At 42.5% G+C, this 7,774-nt stretch overlaps 1 long non-coding RNA gene across 1 annotated transcript; it reads right to left on the bottom strand.

Annotated features, from left to right (window-relative positions):
- Window positions 1-4,847: 4,847 nt before the first annotated feature.
- Window positions 4,848-7,217, bottom strand: LOC109895520 (uncharacterized). The gene is made up of 3 exons (XR_002255999.2): window positions 5,769-7,217; window positions 5,249-5,361; window positions 4,848-5,137 (listed from the first exon to the last, which is right to left on the bottom strand). It is a non-coding gene; the product is annotated as an uncharacterized LOC109895520 (long non-coding RNA).
- Window positions 7,218-7,774: the final 557 nt, after the last annotated feature.

Genomic DNA, 7,774 nt, shown 5'->3' with positions numbered 1-7,774 from the left:
TACATGCTCAACACGAGCAGCGAAGCTAGGGTTAGTTCGATTTGCAACCCCCGGTTCCGCGTATTAGTGGAGACTTCACTTTAGGGCAAATGGAATGGTCCAAATTAAAATGTGCCAACTAATCTCAACTGGGGCACAGGACCATGCAAAACGATAGAAAATAGAATATCTTTGAGATGAATATAACATTTGTGTAACATCAAGGAAATGTATTAAAGGATACATGTTTAGGCCTTTTACTTGTAAGGGCTGGGTAACAACAATACAAAACATTAACAATATGTAGTGCACAAGATGCGCTTACTACTTTAACTACATAATTCACTTCAGCACAACAGTGCTTTCACATAAACCAAAAACACTGGCAAAACAACGTTTTATTGGAGGGCACCAGACCTGGGTTCAAATACTATTTAAAATATCTCAATTACTTTCACATACAACTAGTTGAATATTGGAATGTATTTGGAAATACACTGACTCAAATAAATTCCCATATAATTTAACCCAGGTATTTGAAAATAGTATTTCAAATACAATTTGGAAGACTATTTTTATTTTTTACAAATAACCATTAAAATACTCAAATAAAACTACTTGTTTTGGGCTGTGTATTTGAAAATGTAAAAATACACAGAAAAAAGTAATTTAAATATTAAATTCTCAAATACACTGTATTTGAAACCAGGTCTGGAGGGCACTAACAAACTGCTTTGACCCCAAAGCCTCTCCAACTACATTACACATGCTTAAACCAATTCAAAACACATTTCAAATCAAATCAAAGTTTATTCATCATATGCAAAGGATACAGTGTAAACAGTGCAATGAAATGCCTACTTGCGATCTTCCTCAACATTGTAATAAATAATAAAATGAGCAGGAAAACTAGAGCAGTCACAAATATAAATACTATGTCAGTAATAAAAAAAGTGTTACAAAAAGTAGAGAATAAAGTTATTTTTATTTTATTTTATAAAAACAAGAACTATATTGTAAAATGTACAGAATATACTAGGTCACTGTACAAATAGTAACTAGTTAGGAACAAGGTAGACTGGTAAATAAATAATAATACATAAAGGCAGCAGTGGTGTGTGTGAGTGCGTTACTAAATGTGTGTGCGTTTTTTTATTTTTTATTTCACCTTTATTTAACCAGGTAGGCTAGTTGAGAACAAGTTCTCATTTGCAACTGCGACCTGGCCAAGATAAAGCATAGCAGTGTGAGCATACAACAAAGAGTTACACATGGAGTAAACAATTAACAAGTCAATAACACAGTAGAAAACGAAGGGGGGGTCTATATACAATGTGTGCAAAAGGCATGAGGAGGTAGGCAAATAATTACAATTTTGCAGATTAACACTGGAGTGATAAAAGATCAGATGGTCATGTACAGGTAGAGATATTGGTGTGCAGAAGAGCAGAAAAGTAAATAAATAGAAACAGTACGGGGATGAGGTAGGTGAAAAGGGTGGGCTATTTACCAATAGACTATGTACAGCTGCAGCGATCGGTTAGCTGCTCAGATAGCTGATGTTTGAAGTTGGTGAGGGAGATAAAAGTCTCCAACTTCAGCGATTTTTGCAATTCGTTCCAGTCACAGGCAGCAGAGTACTGGAACGAAAGGCGGCCAAATGAGGTGTTGGCTTTAGGGATGATCAGTGAGATACACCTGCTGGAGCGCGTGCTACGGATGGGTGTTGCCATCGTGACCAGTGAGCTGAGATAAGGCGGAGCTTTACCTAGCATAGACTTGTAGATGACCTGGAGCCAGTGGGTCTGGCGACGAATATGTAGCGAGGGACAGCCGACTAGAGCATACAAGTCGCAGTGGTGGGTAGTATAAGGTGCTTTAGTGACAAAACGGATGGCACTGTGATAGACTGCATCCAGTTTGCTGAGTAGAGTGTTGGAAGCCATTTTGTAGATGACATCGCCGAAGTCGAGGATCGGTAGGATAGTCAGTTTTACTAGGGTAAGCTTGGCGGCTTGAGTGAAGGAGGCTTTGTTGCGGAATAGAAAGCCGACTCTTGATTTGATTTTCGATTGGAGATGTTTGATATGAGTCTGGAAGGAGAGTTTGCAGTCTAGCCAGACACCTAGGTACTTATAGACGTCCACATATTCTAGGTCGGAACCATCCAGGGTGGTGATGCTAGTCGGGCATGCAGGTGCAGGCAGCGACCGGTTGAAAAGCATGCATTTGGTCTTACTAGCGTTTAAGAGCAGTTGGAGGCCACGGAAGGAGTGTTGTATGGCATTGAAGCTTGTTTGGAGGTTAGATAGCACAGTGTCCAAAGACGGGCCGAAAGTATATAGAATGGTGTCGTCTGCGTAGAGGTGGATCAGGGAATCGCCCGCAGCAAGAGCAACATCATTGATATACACAGAGAAAAGAGTCGGCCCGAGAATTGAACCCTGTGGCACCCCCATAGAGACTGCCAGAGGACCGGACAGCATGCCCTCCGATTTGACACACTGAACTCTGTCTGCAAAGTAATTGGTGAACCAGGCAAGGCAGTCATCCGAAAAACCGAGGCTACTGAGTCTGCCGATAAGAATATGGTGATTGACAGAGTCGAAAGCCTTGGCGAGGTCGATGAAGACGGCTGCACAGTACTGTCTTTTATCGATGGCGGTTATGATGTCGTTTAGTACCTTGAGTGTGGCTGAGGTGCACCCATGACCGGCTCGGAAACCAGATTGCACAGCGGAGAAGGTACGGTGGGATTCGAGATGGTCAGTGACCTGTTTGTTGACTTGGCTTTCGAAGACCTTAGATAGGCAGGGCAGGATGGATATAGGTCTGTAACAGTTTGGGTCCAGGGTGTCTCCCCCTTTGAAGAGGGGGATGACTGCGGCAGCTTTCCAATCCTTGGGGATCTCAGACGAGATGAAAGAGAGGTTGAACAGGCTGGTAATAGGGGTTGCGACAATGGTGGCAGATAGTTTCAGAAATAGAGGGTCCAGATTGTCAAGCCCAGCTGATTTGTACGGGTCCAGGTTTTGCAGCTCTTTCAGAACATCTACTATCTGGATTTGGGTAAAGGAGAACCTGGAGAGGCTTGGGCGAGGAGCTGCGGGGGGGGCGGAGCTGTTGGCCGAGGTTGAAGTAGCCAGGCGGAAGGCATGGCCAGCCGTTGAGAAATGCTTATTGAAGTTTTCGATAATCATGGATTTATCAGTGGTGACCGTGTTACCTAGCCTCAGTGCAGTGGGCAGCTGGGAGGAGGTGCTCTTGTTCTCCATGGACTTCACAGTGTCCCAGAACTTTTTGGAGTTGGAGCTACAGGATGCAAACTTCTGCCTGAAGAAGCTGGCCTTAGCTTTCCTGACTGACTGCGTGTATTGGTTCCGGACTTCCCTGAACAGTTGCATATCACGGGGACTATTCGATGCTATTGCAGTCCGCCACAGGATGTTTTTGTGCTGGTCGAGGGCAGTCAGGTCTGGGGTGAACCAAGGGCTGTATCTGTTCTTAGTTCTGCATTTTTTGAACGGAGCATGCTTATCTAAAATGGTGAGGAAGTTACTTTTAAAGAATGACCAGGCATCCTCAACTGACGGGATGAGGTCAATGTCCTTCCAGGATACCCGGGCCAGGTCGATTAGAAAGGCCTGCTCACAGAAGTGTTTTAGGGAGCGCTTGACAGTGATGAGGGGTGGTCGTTTGACTGCGGCTCCGTAGCGGATACAGGCAATGAGGCAGTGATCGCTGAGATCCTGGTTGAAGACAGCGGAGGTGTATTTGGAGGGCCAGTTGGTCAGGATGACGTCTATGAGGGTGCCCTTGTTTACAGAGTTAGGGTTGTACCTGGTGGGTTCCTTGATGATTTGTGTGAGATTGAGGGCATCTAGCTTAGATTGTAGGACTGGCGGGGTGTTAAGCATATCCCAGTTTAGGTCACCTAACAGAACAAACTCTGAAGCTAGATGGGGGGCGATCAATTCACAAATGGTGTCCAGGGCACAGCTGGGAGCTGAGGGGGGTCGGTAGCAGGCGGCAACCGTGAGAGACTTATTTCTGGAGAGAGTAATTTTCAAAATTAGTAGTTCGAACTGTTTGGGTATGGACCTGGAAAGTATGACATTACTTTGCAGGCCATCTCTGCAGTAAACTGCAACTCCTCCCCCTTTGGCGGTTCTATCTTGACGGAAGATGTTATAGTTGGGTATGGAAATCTCTGAATTTTTGGTGGCCTTCCTGAGCCAGGATTCAGACACAGCAAGGACATCAGGGTTAGCAGAGTGTGCTAAAGCAGTGAGTAAGACAAACTTAGGGAGGAGGCTTCTGATGTTGACATGCATGAAACCAAGGCTTTTTCGAACACAGAAGTCAACAAATGAGGGTGCCTGGGGACATGCAGGGCCTGCGTGCGTTAGTGAATGTGTGCGTGTGTGGAAATGTAGTGAATCAGTGCAAATAGTACTTAAGTAAACACTTTAAAGTACTACTTAAGCAGTTTTTTGGGGTATCTGTACTTCATTTTACTATTTATATTTTTGACAACTTTTACTCCACTACATTCCTGAAGAAAATAATGTACTTTTTACTCCATACATTTTACCCGACACTCAAAAGTACTTTGTCTAATTCACACACTTATCAAGAGAACATCCCTGGTCATCCCTACTGCCTGTGATCTGGCAGACACTCTAAACACACATTTGTTGTTAGTAAATTATGTCTGAGCGTTGGAGTTTAAATTAAAATCACAAGAAAATCATTCCGTCTGGTTTGCTTAATATAAGGAATGTGAAATGACTTCTGCTTTTACTTTTGACACTTAAGTAAATTTTTGCCATTACATTTACTTTTGATACCTAAGTATATTTAAAAACAAATACAAATACTCAATTCAGAAGAGGAATACGTTTCAAGCACTACACTCCATGAACTACTCGATCAACAAAAACAGTTATATAAAAATCTGTATGGATTGTACCAACAAAAGGGTTGATGATCTGTTTAAGGATGTAATAGAATTGAAACACAGTTTGAAGTTTACGCAGTCAGAGGTGGAGAAGATAAAGGAGGAGAATGTCTCCAGCCAGACCGCATTCAAAACCATGTTGGGGATTTCGCAATATTCCAAACACCACTTGACAAGCACTCTTCCAAAGGAGACTACCTGGAAAACAAATAGAGTACAATAACATCTTAAATCAATGGAATTGAGGATGTAAAGACTGAAACAGAAGTCAAGGCCAAGAAACTCCTGGCAGATCAACTCAAACTGTACCTTAAACTCATCGAGAGCGCACATATGAATGGCACTTTCTTCCCAGTTGGACAGCCTAGATCTAGTGGTGAAACTGCTCAGGTTCAAAGGAGATTCTCAGAAGAGCCAAGTGCCTGAAGGGAAACAAAATCTTAATCAATGAAGACTTCTCCGAACTGCTGCCACGACTAATTTAAGAACGAAAATAAGGCAACACCGCTTAGAGTTGCCAACTTTCTCACTACCAAATAAGGGACAAAAGGTGGCGTGTGTATGGCGAGTGCACGGTGCCACGGCAGTGTGGGTATGGTGTTGTGTGAATGAATATACAGTGTACATTCATATTCAATTGGAAAGGCAAACATTTTTATATTCCATTTAGTCTATAACTTCACTCAAACGGTATTATTATGTAAACTTATGTGAATAAACCTAAAAATAAATGAACAAAGAAATAACAATTTGGACCTTCACAGCAAAAAAAATAAAAATAAAAACATTTCAAATGCAAAAGAGGAAAAGAGGGGCATGAGTCACTCACCAAGTCTACTTTTTCCATGGATATTTTTTGCTGCTCTTGACTGATTCAAGAAGTCCTTTGTCCTTTTGCATAGCCAGAGAGAAGTCCTTACATGACAAGTCACAGTTCACAGATATTTGAAGTTCATTTGTGATCAGCTCTGTGCTGCATCGGTTTCTTGAGTCTGACCATTTAAATGGACATCAGAGAGAAAATCCTCTCTACAAAAGGCATTTGAGCCTGGCACACTGAGGACAAATGAGACCAATCCTGAACATGTTGATCAAGTTGGCTTTCTCTAGGTTTTGAAAAACTGCCACCCACTTCTCACTGGTGTATTTTGTGGTATCCTGTCTGGTTTTCTGTATTTCCTCCCGGCTAGCACAAAACTCTTCATAGAGTTGGTCCATACTGACTGTCTCTGTCATTTTGAGGGCAACCACCACTTGCTCCAGGTCAGTGAAGGAGAGCTCATAGAGGCCAATCGGTTTCAGTTTCACCATGACATTTTCTGGTGACAAATCAAACCACTTGTCAATGTATGTAATGATACTCTTCAGTGCCACAGGGCAGGTCTCCCCAAGGGACCTGAAGTATGAAGTAAGAGCTGGCCAGCTTTGCAGGAGACGAACTACAGCTGGATGAAGCGAGGGCCAATCGTGTACAAACATGTCGCAGAATTTCACGCCACTCAATGTCAACAATGGCAAAAAATGCACCCAGTTCCTCTCTTCGGGAAGCATATACTGAGAAGCGCATGTAGAGCTTTAAAACAATGGTCTCAATATCCACTGACAGCAGGCGTGCTTGCAGGCATTATGAGCTATGTGAGCTTTTAGAATGGGATTGTTGGCGCTGCTCAATAACGGGTAAACGGAGTGGTGTTTTCCAAAGTTGACATTGGTGTAATCTGCTGCATAGGCTGTGATGTGTCTAATATCCAGCTCATGCTTTTCCAGACAGTTCATCAGAGCTTGATGTATGCCATTTGTAGTTTCATCACAACTTGCACTGCACTCCATTCCATTCCATTAAACACAAATATCACACGCACTGGAAACATTTGTCTATTTCCCTTGTTTGAGGCATCACTGGCAACTAAGAAATACACGGGCTCACCTTCGGACGGTACATAATCATCCAAAATATCCCGCAGTTACTTACGAATAATGCACCGATATTGCTAGCACCTTTATTAGCTAGCATGGCATTCTTGTGCATTTCCATGGATGCATGCTGAGTTAAGTCATTCTCCCCTCCATGGCCAATTGAGAATTCCCGACGGCATAAAGTACAGAACGCTTTCATCGAGTCACCACTGACGGGCTTAACCCACGTCTTTGTTGCTTCCAATTGTTTGTTGTAGCTGCACAGTATTTTCTTTTTTGCAGGTTTATCCATATTTCCTTGATCTGCCAAACCGACCGAACAACAGAAATGACTTTGCAGGAATTGGCGCGTTTACGCTATTCTGTGATTGGATGAATATACGGGACAAGGGAGGTCCCGTATGGGACAAACCAATTTAGCACAATGTAAGGGACATCCGGGCTAATACGTGACAGTTGGCAACCCTACGACATACACACAAATATTTACGCTAATTTGTTCATACGTTTTATCTAAACTCATGACCAAAAACACACATTTGCTCTAAATGTCATAACCCTAGGAAGCCTTCAGTGGTGTTATGTGGACTGTGTCAATGGAAGTACAGGAAGCGTAGCCCTATTGATAACACTAACACACATATGGTTGTTTTGGACATGTGAGGCATGCACTTCTATCTTTCCTTTCCACTCTGGATGATTCCGACTGTGTATCTCTCCTAGTTGGGCAAGATATCAACCCTGATAACATGGTTTTTAACCCATTAGATATCAACGAAGCGAATGCTAAATACAGTATAATAATTGTGTTGATTCAGATTAAAATTTCCTGAAATTGACCAGAAATAAGTATTATCCCTTCTGATTAATATAATGTTAATTAAACAACCTGTATAGCAGTTGATCTAATTCCAAGAC

This window comes from Oncorhynchus kisutch, linkage group LG1, assembly GCF_002021735.2.
Source record: "Oncorhynchus kisutch isolate 150728-3 linkage group LG1, Okis_V2, whole genome shotgun sequence".
Taxonomy (NCBI): Eukaryota; Metazoa; Chordata; class Actinopteri; order Salmoniformes; family Salmonidae; genus Oncorhynchus; species Oncorhynchus kisutch.
This window is presented reverse-complemented; position numbering and strand designations above follow the sequence as displayed.